Source organism: Lactuca virosa, chromosome 4 (genome assembly GCF_052849685.1).
Source record: "Lactuca virosa cultivar CGN04683 chromosome 4, Lactuca_virosa_CGN04683_v6, whole genome shotgun sequence".
Lineage (NCBI taxonomy): Eukaryota > Viridiplantae > Streptophyta > Magnoliopsida > Asterales > Asteraceae > Lactuca > Lactuca virosa.
In genome coordinates this window covers 314225670-314241698 of record NC_136429.1, presented here as the reverse complement: position 1 = coordinate 314241698, position 16029 = coordinate 314225670, and positions in this window count along the sequence as shown.

Genomic DNA, 16029 nt, shown 5'->3' with positions numbered 1-16029 from the left:
AACAAATCATTAATATCCTTTTCTCACATAAGTATATCCAAATTGTTCCGATGCCATGCAACCCAAATAGACCATGCCAATCGGGTCAAGTACATACCAATAATAGTTATGGACTTAGACACTAATCCAACAGTCTCCCACTTGGATAAGTCTAAAACTATTATTGCGTATGACTCCAAAACCTGACTAGCAATCATAGCTCTTAAAAGCTGTTGTCGAACTCTGAACAAATCAATGACGCGTCCATTAGATAAGGGGTCATATATTCCTCCATTCTAGATATCATATGGACTGAGACATGGATTATAATCATTCTCTCTATCCATTTGGTATTTCCTGATTTCCGATTTATGAAGACCGATTAATTAAACAAATCAAATCAGTCCAGGCTTGGCCAAGCACTTCGGGGTGTCATCATTAAATCATCGAGGGGCCCACAGATATCACTTTTATCCCTACAAGGGTAAAAGGAATGGATAAACTTCGACTCATATGCTTGTTCTACTACTTGTTGAATCATACACAAAGGCACGTTTTATAACATCGAGTTACCAATGCGTTTTCGTACAATCAATGTATAACCAACTCATAGGCAACAACTCATATCTCTAGGTTTGAAGAATATAAGATATTATCGTCTCATGATCACTCGTGATAAAACCCATGAAGTGAGTCAAATGTGTGTGGGTTTAATCCAATACTCAGAACTTATGAGCACTCATGAATGTTGCAGCAACTCTTGCTATGTCCACTACCTTGGACATCTACAAACTAGCTTCATGACAGTCTTGATTCATATCTACTTCCAACATACGACTGAATGTGGATGGTTTGAATAACTTAGTCATTCAGAAAGCACGACCTAGTTATTCTGGAAGTCAAAACATGCAAAGTGAAACACAAGAATAATCGAATCCAATATGGTCTCAGAAGTTATGAATATAAATAGAACACCTTTTATTTATCACCATATTGATTACACATTATAATGTTTTAAATTTATCAACTTAATACTTGAATTTAAAACACTAGTTGTCCCATGCTCCAAGCATGTACACTATGTTTTCTAAACACTAGTTATGCCATACACCAAGTATGCACACTATGTTTTTCCAAACATTAGTTATGCCATACACCATGTATGCACACTAAGTTTGTCTATGATCTTTACTTTGTGAAATAGATCGATTGAACACAATTCCAATGATTCTCATTTCACAATCCCAAATCCTTACCGCAAATGCAAGAATTCCAAATTCCCGCCATTTACCGAAATCTATTTGATTTTAAACTTATATGCACTGATCCTTTGTAATGATTATGCACAAAGTCACAAAGACTTGTCAACAGACATTACAGAGTATTCCAATGGATAACAACTCCATGGAACCGAAGTCTCAATTTCAAAGTCCATTGCTTTGAACATCCTTCTTGCATTAAGTTTTCTAATCTTACACAGATTGAATAACCTCCACCGATGGAAATATTTCCATATTCCCATTTTGACTATCACTTCTGAAGAAGAGTTGCCTCCTTTCAGAATATGTCAATATGGTCCTTCCAAAATTAACACTATACTTCCAACTGTCCCTGAGCAACCAATCTTTGGTAAACCTTAGATTCTCCTCGACAACTGCTTAATCATTTTAGTCATATCCAATTCTAGACCTTTTTCCTTCTTAATGCCACCAGGCATTTGGAAAAATTTAGAAAGGATAAATATTATAGCACATGCAATCGATCCTACACCCGAAGCATATGGGACACGATTCATGATGTCTCACATAAAGACATGATTCTAGACCAGTCTTTTGCTACAATATTTTTTATTTGCCATGTTTTCATAATTCGACTATGAAGAGGGATGTCGTAATCATAATCGAATTTTGAGAACGCAATATATATAGAATTTCCTTAAGTTGATCCATTCCAACATAAAATTCATATATATATATATATATATATATATATATATATATATATATCCTTGACTAAAGATGATTAAAATCTCAATCTAAGCTTTTAGAATTGAAATGAAGTATAATTTCCTCTCCCTTAATTATAGCAAAACAACTTTTCCCAATTGAAACCTGTTGTTTTCTATAATTAACATTGCTAACTTGCAACACTTATCATAATTATCATGCTCCCACTATCATGAGAATTATCAGCATAACACTTATGCTCCCACTAGCTTTGACATGTACTCAGAAATCAGCTGGACTTCTAGAAATCAATACTTTATTGACTTTCTTACCAAAGTTCAGATTTCTGATACGAGATGCTTTGATAAAACTTTATCAAAATCATACACCTTTCCTTAGATAGCACACATGTGTGTCTAAACAATTTCAGAACTATGAAAAGGGTTGTCGTAATCATAGTCTCAATTGTTCAAACCTTTGCCATTTCTCACAAGTCCATGTTAGTGTGTCGGTTAACCACACACGCTCCACTAACGACTTTGAGAATGCAAATATCACAATTGCTATCTACTTAAAATCTACTTAGTGAAAGCGTTTCCTCACCATCATTTTCATGAATCGGAGAGAAACCTTATGAAGCTTAGATTTTATGGTGTATGTGTTCCTATCCATGTGAATTTGTGAAAACCATAATCACAAGACAAGCTTAGTGACAAATCCAAACTCATATGGATTGAACTTGTGCAATCTTAAATTCTTGCCACCTGGCAGCACAACGGCCTGCCATTGCTTCCAAGTTGTTATGCAACCGATTGAGAACTCTCAGAACTCATATGCAAAGCCAACTTTAACTGGAATGGGCACAGAAATGGAATGTCAACATGATAGGTTATAAACCTCAAGTTGCGTGCTAGTCATAAACTACAGGTTTTATTCTTGATTAGATCTTGAAATTCTTTCAGGATCTTTTAGACTCCCACTATCCTCTTAGCAACTTCGACCCATTCTTTGACAAACAAATATTCAAGAGATAGTGCGGATTCTTATCAAGACAAACACTTCACACAATTGGCCTAAGTTGGTCTATGTTTTATCCAAAACATCACAACTTACCAATTTCAAATGTACAAGAGTAGGACACATTTTAGTCTTACATTTGACAAGTGTTAATAAACCTTCTTTAAGATGTGTCACTCAAATTACAATCTTTGAGTATGACTCTAAGACTTGTTTTGGAACGAAGTATGACTCATCTTCTTGATTTAACCATTTCAACAATTCACGATTCCTCTTCTTAGCCATAGGAATGCACTAAGATGTCCTTAGAGGACCAATTGTGATATGGTTTCTTAATCATTAATATGATCACAAAACATGATACTAAAGTACTCTCCCATCTTTTCAGATTTGGGAAACTTTTATCTTTCTGCCTAATTTGATTCTTCCCATTCGTTCTGCCATACATCGAAACTTTTCCAATGCTTCAGAATTATACTTAAACTTGTAAGTGTAACCATATTTACTAAACTTTAGAAAATCATGATGAATAGTCTTATCGATCTTTTTGTGGTGAACCTGAGTTGTGCACAACCAAGTGTACCCGATCCCTTTGTCCTTCACTTGACTCACATATACATGTGAATCAATGATTCTTATAGTGTGGGCCAATGATCCATGATTGTTTAGATGGGTAAACCAATGAGATAATCCATGGATAGTCCATGGAGGTTTAACCCATGGAGCATAAGAATGTGAAAGGTCATGGAGCATTAGGGTTTGCAAAGTGTAACCCTAGCATTTGAAACACTATAAAAGTAACCCCTCATGGCCAAAATCGGTTACACCTTTCATTCTAAGAGTTTGATATTGATTTTGTGCTAAGTAACTTATTCTCTCAAGCCTCCTCTTGCATATTGGTGTTTGTGACACATTAGAGGCATCACACTTGAGGTGCTCAAGCTTTCAAAGGCCAAGAACTACAAGTCCTACTAAAAGGTAAGTTACCTAACTAGTTGTATTGTTCAATTATCAATTTGTATGCTAGTTAGGATGTATGCTTTGGAAATTTGAAAATGCATGTATAATTAGATAAAACATAGATCCAAAGCATTTAGGGTTTCATGTGCACCATAGGAGTGTTATAGTGCTCAAAACCCAACAGCAGCAGCTGGTGAGGGAGTTCCATGACCTTCACCAGACCACGTAGACTATGGAGGAGATTACCGCCAAGTTTAAGGAGATGAGGAAGAAGAGATATCATGATATGCTGAGGGATGATATCCGGGAGTTTGTGAATTTCTCAGGGTGCAAAACCCTGAGTCACATGATTGAGAAGGCCTGTGAGAGGGAAATCGAGTTACAGCTTCGGACGAAGCGGAAGCCCGAGCAGGTTCAAACGGCAGTGGGTCAGGCTAAGAAGCTCTGATGTTCACAGTAGAGGCCAACTGGGTAGGGGCCGATGTGCCAAGTGCGGCAAGCCACACGGTGGACCATGTCAAACAGTGGTATCAGGATGCTTTGGTTGTGGTCAGGCGGGCCACATGAGCAAGGACTACGATAAGAGGGCCTTGATTTGTTTTCACTGCAACCAGACCGATCATAAAAAGGCTGATTGTCCGAGGTTGTCTGGAGGAGCAGTGGCGGCACCTGTGCCCACCACATTGAGGATTACAGATGGTCGCCAAGGCAAGGCGGAGGCACTTGCGGTGAAGAGTTGAGCATTTCAGCTAACCACAGATGTGGCCCGAGCAGCGTCGGACGTCATGACTGGTACGTGACTTATCTTTATCTTTATTTTTTTTATTGCTATGCTTATGTTGTTATGATCTTGTATAGGGACCTTTTTGGTCAATGGATTGTTGGCTTATGTTCTTTTTGATTTGCGGGCTACTCGATCTATTGTATCTCTTGCACTCAGCAAGAAGTTTCGAGACGCTCCGGGAACTTTGGGGTCCCCTCTGGAGGTGGAGATCACTGATGATCGTACTGTGAGCACTGCCAGGGTATTCCATAGGAGTATTCTGAACATGTTTAGCGAGAGGTTTCATATCTACTTGGTACCGATTACCTTGAGGGATTGAAGGTGATCGTCTGGATGGAATGGTTGGGGCCCAATAGGGCCGTGATTGATTGTGAGTGGCCGTTGGTGAGAGTTTGAACCCCAAGTGGGGGAGAATGAGTCATTTCAGGTGAGAGAGATTCGCATGGGCTAGCTCTCTATTTAGCAGCGAGGGCTAGGAGGCTTCTTCAGCAGTATTGTTATGGGTTCCTGGCTTATGTTTTGGATTCGAGGGTAGAGACCATGACAGAGTTAAGCGGGGTACCTATTATGCGGGACTTTCCCGATGTTTTTCCTGAGGAGCTCCTGGGAGTGCCTCCCGAGAGGCAATTTGAGTTCCAAATTGATTTGATGCGTGGTGCGGCTCCGATAGACAAGGCATCGTATCGCCTAGCCCCGCCTGATATGCAGGAGTTGTCTACGCAACTGCATAAGCTTCTAGACAAGAGTTTTATTCATCCGAGCAGTTCCCCATGGGGAGCACCGATCCTATTCGTGAAAAAGAAGGATGGGTCACACAGGATGTGTATTGATTATCGGGAAATAAACAAGTTAACGGTGAAGAACCGTTACCTACTTCCGAGGATCGACGACTTATTTGATCAGCTTCATGGTGTATCTTGGTTTTCTAAGATCGATCTTCAGTCAGGATATCATCAGACGAGGATCAAGGATGAAGATATACAAAATATGGCTTTCAGAACTCGTTATGGTCATTATGAGTTCGTGGTGATGCCATTCAGTCTCACCAATGCTCCAGCAGCATTCATAGATCTCATGAATCGGGTGTGCTGACGGATGGTGGATAGGTCTGTGATTGTTTTTATTGATGATATCCTGGTCTACTCTAAGACCAAGGAGCAGCATGATCATCATTTGAGGGAGTTATTGGAGACCTTGAGGAGGGAGAGGCTTTTCTCGAAGTTCTCCAAATGCGAGTTTTGGTTGCGTGAGGTGCAGTTTTTTGGGCACATCATCAACAAGGGTGGTATCTTGGTGGACTCGGCCAAAATTGAGGCTATGATGAATTGGGAAGTTCCGAAGAACGCATTTGAGATTCAGAGTTTCTTGGGCCTTGTGGGATATTATACGAGGTTTATCTAGGACTTCTCCAAGATTGCAGTGCCTTTGACTCGTCTAACCAAGAAGAATGTGACCTTTCGGTGGGGTCCGGATCAATAATTGGCCATTGAGACTTTGAGACAGAAATTGTGCGAGGCCCCGATTCTTGCGTTATCCAAGGAATTGGATGATTTTGTGGTTTATTGCAATGCTTCTATTTCGGGTTTGGGAGCTGTCCTTATGCAGAGGGGCATTGTGATTGCTTACACCTCGAGGCAGCTGAAGCCTCATGACGCGAATTATCCCACTCATGATTTGGAATTGGGGGCGGTGGCGTTCGCCCTCAAGATCTGGAGGCATTACTTGTACAGGGTCTGATGCACTATTTACACCGATCAAAAGAGTTTGAAGTATTTGATGGATCAGTCAAACTTGAATATGTAACAGAGGAGGTGGTTAGAAGTGGTAAAATATTATAACTGCGAGATTTTGAACCACCCCGGGAAGGCCAATGTGGTGGCCGATGCTTTGAGCCGTAAGGCGGTGTGTTCTCCGATCCGAGATGTTTGTTTGAGGATGACGGTTACCTCACCATTGATGGAAATGATTAAGTAGGTTCAGGTAGAAGGATTGAAAAAGGAAAATTGGAAGACTGAGCGGATAAGGGGGCAAATTTTGTTGTTTGTTAGAGACAGTCGGTGATTATTGACTCACTGTGGTAGGGTTTGGGTTCCAACATTTGGTGGGGTGAGACAGGATATCTTGGAGGAAGCACATAATTCCAAGTTTTATATCCATCTAGGGGCCACGAAGATGTACAAAGACCTGAGATTGAGCTACTGGTGGCCCTTCATGAAGAGGGAAGTTTCTTGGTTTGTTGAGCGGTGTTTGAGTTGTAGGAAGGTCAAAGTAGAGCATCAGAGGCCTCTTGACAAGGTCCAGCCGTTACACATCCCCATGTGGTAATGGGAGGAGATCACCATGGATTTTATCACAAAATTACCCAGGATTGTGCGGGGTGTTGATTCTATTTGGGTTATTGTGGATAGGCTGACCAAGAGTGCACACTTTATTCCGATTGCTGGGAGTATATCCACCAAGAAATTAGCTGATATCTATGTCCGGTAGGTGGTAGTTAGGAACGGAGTACCGGTATCTGTGGTCCCGGACCGCGATGTTCGGTTCACCTCCAGGTTTTTGAGGAAGTTTCATGAGGAGTTAGGCACTCAGCTGGACTTCAGTACAACTTACCACCCCCAAACCGATGGTCAGAGCGAGCGGACAATCCAGGCGCACGAGGATATGCTTTGGGCGTACGTTGTAGACTTCGAAGGGAGTTGGAATATTAATTTACCACTAGTAGAGTTCTCCTACAACAACAATTATCATGCTAGTATTGACCGACCCCCATTCGAGATGTTGTATGGAAGGATGTGTAGGACTCCGATTTGTTGGGGGGAAGTTGTTCATCCAGTCATGGGAAGCACTGAGGTGGTGCTTAAGAACACTGAGTTGATTCAGCAGGTGTGCGACAGGCTGCGAGTCACACAGAGTCGGAAGAAAAGCTATGCTGACCGACACCTTTCGGATCTTGAGTTTCAGGTGGGAGATTTCGTATTACTAAGGGTGTCACCTTGGAAAGGTGTCATCTGATTTCGAAAGAGGGGCAAGTTGGGTCCTCGATTCATTGGCCCATTCAGGATTTCTGCCTGAGTTGGCAGGGTTGCATATCGGCTGGATCTCATGGATGAGCTTCGTCAAATCCACAACACTTTCCATGTATCTCAGTTGCGGAAATGTGTCGCTGACGAGTCTGCAGTGATCTCATTAGATGACATTAAGGTGGATGAGCACCTGAATTATGTTGAGAAGTCCATTGTGATTCTTGATAGAAAGATGAAAGCTCTGCATAATAAGGTGGTGAACTTGGTAAAGGTGCAATGGCAGCATCGAAAAGGATCTAAGTGGACCTGGGAGCTAGAGGAAGAGATGAAGGAGCACTACCTAGAATTATTTGAATCAACAGACTTGGAGGACGAAGTCTAATTCTAGTGGGGGAGAGTTGTAACATCCGAAAATCCAAGTAATTTTCCTTTATTTCTATTATTGAGTTTTGGCAAGGACCCCCCCCCCTCGTAAGCTGGGCGTACTCACATGTACGCTTAGCGTACGAGGGCGCGCATCATCGAGTGTCGGAGCCTCGTATGTGGGGCGTACGAGGAGTTATACGAGGCGTACGTGGCCTGGATTAGGAACCCTAAGTTTGTGGTCTTGTGTCCTATTTAAACCCTCTTATAACCTTTGAACCTCACTTGTATCAGCCTCCATTGCCTCTCAACGTCCCTAGAAACCCTAATTGCCATTGGAAGTGAATTTTCAAAGAGAATACTTTGTAGTGCAACCCTTGGACGTGGTAAAGCTTCTAGATCCAACATCTCCTTCATCTTAGGAAGCTTCTGGAGGTATAAAGTTCATACCTTGCTCATCTATTGTTTAGATATCCTTTTGAGCTTGTTTTGGTCTTGGTGGTGCAACCCTTGGACGTGGTCCCTTTTGGAAGGTCTTGATGAGTCAAGACCATTTGAGATGCTAAAGTTTATAGATCTAGATATTTAGTGTCCTCTTTCAGCTTAAAGGTGCAAACTTTATGGTTTTTGTGACCTCTATGCAAGCATTAAGTCATTTATTAAGATCTTTTGGACTTTTGGGCTTCATTAAGCCATGCATACATGTATAGTTGGCAACTTTACATGATTATATACTTCAAGGATGTTAGATCTGGGTATTGGAGCAAGTGTCTTAACCAAATAAGAGCTTAATTTTAAGTTGGCAAGTCAAAGGAGTACGTTGGGCGTACAAGCTCGTACGCACAGCGTACAGGCCCTTAAACGTGTATTCTTAGCGTATAATTTGATTACACCCCATGTACTCAACAGTGGACTGCAGTATTTTGGGCCTTCGGTGGTGGGCTCCATTTTTGGAGTCTAGGAGAGTTGGGTTGTATGATGGGACTTAGCTTGGTTAGGCTAGGTGGACCGGCCTCCTTTGTGGGCTTATAGTGTCATGGGTTGTGCCTCTTGAGCCCTAGACCTATTATTGTAATTAGGCAAAATATGGTTGGGCCCATTAAAAGGAAAATGCTTTGGGACCTATTTGAAGTGTCTGGACTTAAGGATTTTGGGCCTTGGTTGGGTTTGTACCATAATCTTGATTAGGGTATTTTGTATATTTATACAGTGTGAGATTTTAGATTGGTAATTGAGTAGTTATTGTTTTTAGCAGACCGAGGTGAGTCTCTTCCCGGTATTACGGTTCGAAGGCACCAAGGCCGACCCATTATCTGTTTATGCCATATGTTATTTGTAATGTATTACATGTGTGACCGGGTTGAAATACACCCCAGGGTGGGGCCTAATATGATATGTCGGGTTGAAATATACCCCAGGGCGGGGCCCATTGTGACATGTTGGGTTGAAATATACCCCAGGGCGGTGCCCATACTTGTGATCGGGTTGGAATGAACCCCAGGGCAGGGCCCATTGGTCTGACTAGTATGTGTTATTTTGGGAAGACTCACTAAGCGTTAGCTTACAGTCTGTTATTGTGATTTCAGGTACTTCCAGTTCTAAAGGGAATGGCTCAGCTTGATGGCGCAACATTCACTCTCCACTATTTTCCACATTCCCTGTTATTGACGCTCTCATGATTTTAAATTATAATTATGTAATGGATTTTGGTATTAAACTTATGGTTGTAACCTTATTTAAAACTAAAACATTTTCTCTGGTTTTTGGGTTGTTGCAAGGGATCGAGTCAAGACACCAGAATTTGGATCACCAAGAATCTGTTCTTTCAGATATTTTCTTGTCCGTTTGTCCATTGGTGGATATGCAGGATCAAAGTATAAAGGTGCATCTTCAAAGATGTCTCCAGCATCCGAAGCTTCTCCTGCAATTGAGATGTTATCAGTTACATCATGAAAATCATTATTTTTATCATTACCATTATCATGATTCGATCCACTTGGCTCCCCCTCGACCAATGGATTTGAGATGTGATGCCCCCTCGACATCAGCATGGTTAGGCATACGCTCCCCCTCGAGATGAGCTTGAGTTTTCATATGCTCCCCTTCAACATACGAATCATGTCTTTCGTTTTGAGGCGTATAAATGAAGTGCTCCCCCTCCACTTGATCATCAGTCGAAACATGTACTCTTTTGACATTTAATCTTGAAGTTGATGAAGAATGTCCTTCGTTTTCTTCATTTGTGACAGTCGAATCATCAGAGTGTTTCGACGCCTCATGAATTTGATTATCATCAACCTTAATCTCTACATCAATTGCCCTATCAGGAATACCAAAAATTAAATCAATATCAAAATCAAAAGTATCCATTTGTGCAGATTTAACATTTGGATCAACAATAATTGGTTTTTGAATGAATAACTTTTCAACTCTTTTGACATAATGATCATTAATGTGAGATTGAAAGTTTCTTCTAGATTCCTTGTTAGCTTTTTTAACACCCTATAGGCTACACAATGTTGAGAATATTCCACGAAAATTCCCTCATCAGCTTTCGACTGAAATTTGGAAAGATTATCCTTGAGATTCATGATGAAACATCTGCATTCAAAAACATGGAAAAATTTAACATTAGGTTTCCTTTTGTTTATAATTTCATAAGGTGTTATATTAAAACGACGATGAATGAAAGAACGATTTTACGTAAATCAAGCAGTCGAAACCGCCTCTGCCCAGAAGTATTGTGGCAAATTCACATAAGTAAGCATTGTTCTCACCGCTTCACAAAAGGAAATATTCCTCCTTTCGACAACATCATTTTGTTGTGGTGTGTATGGAGACGAAAAATTATGAGATATGCCCGGTTCAGTAAAAAATGAATCAAGAATTCGATTTTTGAACTTTGTTCCATTATCACTCTTTATCTTTCGAACTTCCCTTTTTAAGCTCAATTCTATGTTCTTGATAAAATCAATCATCAATTCAGCAGTTCCAAACTTTTGTCGAAGAAAGAAAACCCAAGTAAACCTGGAAAAATCATCAACAATAACTAGTATGTACTTCTTCTTATTGAGATTCTCAACAGCCGAAGGTCCACACAAGTCAATGTGAAGAAGTTCCAAAGGTTCGATGATTTTTGAATCAATTATGATCGGATGACCTTGACGATGTTGTTTTCCTTGTTCACATGCAGCACACAACAAATCATTGTCAAATTTCAAAACAGGTAAACCACGAACAAGATCATTAAGAACAAGTTTGTTTAGATTTTTGAAGTTGAGATGAGAAAGAATTTGATGCCATAACCAACTGAGATCGGAGGATGCTTTCGATAGCAAACACACTGAGGGAATGCCCACAATTGGTTTCATGTCAAGAGTGAACATGTCTCCCTTTCGTTTCGACTTCAGTAGAATCTCCTTTGTTTCCTTGTTGTAGATAATACTTCCTTCTTCATCAAAAAGAACCTGATTTCCTATTCCAACAACTAGTTGTGATACACTAATCAGATTGTGCTTTAAACCTTCTACATAAGCGACTCGATTCACCATGAATTTTGCATTTGTCACTTTCCCATAACCTTTGACTTTACATTTTTGGTTGTTTCCAAACTTGACACCTCCAACATTATCCAATATTTTGAAAATCTCTTAAATTTTCCTTCCACCCAGTCATGTGACGCGAGCATCTACTATCGATATACCAATCTTCGTCATCTTGCTCGTCACATAATACCTGCAATCAGTTAGAAAACTGTAGGCCCCCAAGACCTTTTGGGTCCTTGGACATTTGTTTGAAACACATTGTGAAATGAATAACCTAAGAACCAATTATGAAGTTTCGATTTGAAACTGTCAATTAAGTCAATTTCATTAGCTTTAAGCATCGAAATATAATCATGCAATGGGGAAGGTTCAACTTTGATTTTCCATTTTTCATCCTTTTTCTGAGAACCGTCAACTTTCTTCTTTGGAATTTCTTTCCACTTTCCCACTAATGGTGTAGACTCTTGGGATGAAGTACTTTCATTCATCGAATCATTCAAGTACTTATCGTAAGCATTTTGTATTTTCTCTTGAGAATACTTTCAAGATTGATATTGTTTTCCTTTTCCCCCAAGCCAATGATTGATGTTCTTAACATCACTTATACCTTCTGTGAACGACGCTCTCATCTTCTATTTCGAATCAGGATTTGGAAAATGTGGGTTTTTAGGTTTAAAGGTTCACTCTTCCTTCCTTTAACCTCTAATTTTTTGAATTGTCTTTTTGGAATTGATCTTTCTGAATGATTTGGAAAACGATTTTGATATCGGTTTTGATAACCAACACTATTTTGTTGAAAAACTTTTCGATTTTGTTCAAAACTTCTTTGTTCATGACCATAACTCCTTTGATCATGAATTTAAGAAAATCTTCTTTGTTCATGATTTTGAGCAAAACTCCTTTCTGCATGATTTTGAGCGAAATTCATTTGTAAACCATTTTGTTGAAAGTTATTTTGAACATAGTTTCGACTTTGAAAATCATTTTTTTTAAATTGTGTATTTTGAGAATTCTTTGCATTTTGTGAAAACTTCTTTGATGTTTCAGAAGATTTTTGTTTAAAAACCTTTTGTTTGTGAAAAGCTTTTTCATTTTTCCAATATGCTTTATTTTGTGCTTTTGATTTCGAAATTCCTCCATCAGAAGCCAATTTTTCTACTTCTCTTTTGAAAATTTGTGTTTTCACCTTTTGATGTTTTTAATCACTAGGTAAAGAATCAATACAGTTTCTTTGTTTTTATTATCAACAACCGATTTTTCTGTTTTCACAGCCCAAACACGTTTTGGTTTAGTTTGTTCTTGAAAAGTTTTCGAATTTTCGTTCAAACCATTTCGATTGTGTTTTGATTCGAATAAGATCCTTCTTTCGTCACACTATCATTGTCTTCCTTTACCAGTTTGTTCAATTCAGGAGCCACATTATCACCATTTCCTTTAGTGACAAAGACTTGATTTGGAAACACAACTTCTTCTGAATCCTTGAACCTAGGATAAACCACTGCATTTGATTCAAGATATTGTTTTCCTTTGTCTTTTAATACTTTCGTGTACTCCTTTGAATCTTCGAAGTCTTGATCTACCACAAATCTTGGAGTTGGTTTCTCATTCAAAACTACATCCTCATCACTCACATATGTTGAATCTATATGCCCCAGAATCATTATTTAGTGACATTGCTAATAATATATGATCATATAGGGTTACACCTTTATCAAGTTGGCACATTTTGTATATTTATTATTAATATGATTATTAATAAATAATATCAATTCTTGTATTTTAATTAGGGAATAATTATTGTTTTTGAAAATAATAATTATAAGAGAGTATAACTAATTATTATTTCATATGGTATAAATTAATAAGTCATGTACAACCTTTTGGACTAGTTGAATTCTTTTGTCTTTTACCTAAAGACACAGTTCAAATTTTATAAACTTTGAGTTTATAAAAATTAAAGAACTCTTCTCTTTTCATGAGGTATGCCCGAAAATATTAAACAAAGAATGAAGTTGCTTTTCAGCCTCCGTGCTTTGTCTCCCCACGCTTCTAAAGGCTACCACTACTTTAGAGTATTTTAATGTAAAGCCCTTACCTTTGCATAGGTATATAATAGAGTTTTTTGAATATTTTTTCACTAGTTTCTTTTAATCTTTCTCTTATGGGCGAAACCTCATCCCTTCTCCTCTTATTTTTGTCTTTTTGAAGATTGTTGCAAGCATAAAAGTCCCCTTGAGTTGTCTCCTTTAGTGCTTATTTGAGTTAAGCACTTAAAGGCTTAAGACACTCAAGAATTCAAGAATGAAGTTGCATTTCAAGTGCCTTACTCTTGATGGTGGATACACATAGAGAAATCATACTCTTTGATATTTTGCTATCTTTATCAACTTCCCAAAACCAAATGGGTTAAAAGGCTTCAAAGGTTATCATTCTAAAAACTCTTTGGTTGTTTTTATTTCATTCTAATCTCTATAAATGTAACATCCCAAAATTCAAGGCCAAAAATTTCATTTTTAAATAAGTTATTACATAAAACAATCAATATAAAAACATTCATAATAATATCTCGTGTCAAACCAAAGTGTCAGTAATCAAACAGAATATCATAAAACCATATCAGAGTGTAATCCCAAGGATCCAGTATGCGGAAAACATAGTGTGATGCGCTGCGACCAAGCCGGCTTCTTTCCTTTGAAACAATGTACCTGAAACACATAACACATAACACAGTAAGCACACATGCTTAGTGAGTTCCCCAAAATACCACATACAACACATAAGCCACTCGAGGCTATAGCTCTACGAGACCTTCCGGTCAATGTGTCTCAGGGGCCTTCCGGTCCCACAATCCGAGTAGACCTTCCGGTCCTACCCTGTCGACCTTCTGGTCCATACCATGTTGACCTTCCGATCCAAACACTGCTGACCTTCCGGTCCATACCCTGTTGACCTTCCGGTCCATACCAAGCACCTCATAAGATACATAACATATACATATCTCATAGAGACATATATCACATACTCTTCATAGCACATAAAAATATATAAGACCTTCCGGTCACATATCACATAAGTCACATAGCTCATACAAATATATAAGACCTTCCGTTCACATATCACATAAAGTCTCATAACTCATTCATACACATAAGACCTTCTCGTCACACCTAGTTACCATTCATGGTAAAGTATAGTGAGAAAACTCACCTGGCATTGCTGAAGTCCCGCAGACTCCATCCCACACTGCTGAAGTCCTGCAGACTCACCCCTAGCTGCTGGATGACAGATTCCCGATCTGTCAATATCAAAACATCTCCCAATTAATAATTGGGTCTCACTACATAACCATAAGTACATACTTTGGATAATTACTACATTACCCCAGGCTTGGCTTTATTTAAGCCTAAGGCCCAATCCATAGGCCCAAAGTCAATTAGGAATCAACGCCCAACATATGGCACAGTTTTCCAAATTGGGCCCAAACCCCTTACATGGGCCTTACCCTAGGCCCATTAAAATATTTTAGTCCAATTGCTTGACTATGGATGGCCCATTAATAACCCAATCATCAAGGCCCAATAGAAGGGCCCAACAATAAACCCAAGTGAAATTAGGGTTTTCACATAAAATGACGATTAGGGTTAAGTGTTTCTCACTTAACCCATTAAAGACTTAATCCATTAAGGACTTAATCCACTAAGTCCATCATTTTTCTAAATAAGTCATATGGTGTGATTGGGCTTAATCACACAATTCCCTTCCAATGGCCCAAAAGTGGGTCCCAATAAGTCCAAGCCCATAAATCCAATATTAGGGTTTTCTAAACCCTAATTAGGGTTTCCAACCCCATCTTAGCCCATTAGGCCCAATTGATATGTCTTTTGATCAATTAAGGTTCACTAGACTCATTAAGGTTTCACTAGGCCCATTAGCCATCTGTTTGGGCTTTTAGGTCCATTAAGCTTCATTGGGCCCATTAGGGTTCATTAAGCCCATTAAGCCTTATTGGGCACATTAGGGTTTCTTACTCCCTTGTCCAAAGATCCAAACGAGTCAAAACACCATCAAAGCACACCGCCACCCGACACGGCGGTCGGTGGCGGCAGGAGGCGGCAGCCACCACCCTACGGTGGTGGTTTGAGTTTTCTTATTATTATTTTGGCACCATTACAATGTGCAACTCGATAATACACACACACACACACTAAGTAAACACACACCCGCAACCACCCTTGTGGTGGCCGGCGGTGGCACGTGGCGGCAGCCACCACCTCACGGTGGTGGTGATGCCCTTTTTCCGACCAAATAAACACCCACACACATACTTCTAATGGAATGCAACCACACACACCTAAACATGCAGTACACTCGGAACAGAAGCGCAGCCACCCTCCTGGTGGCCGTTGACGGCG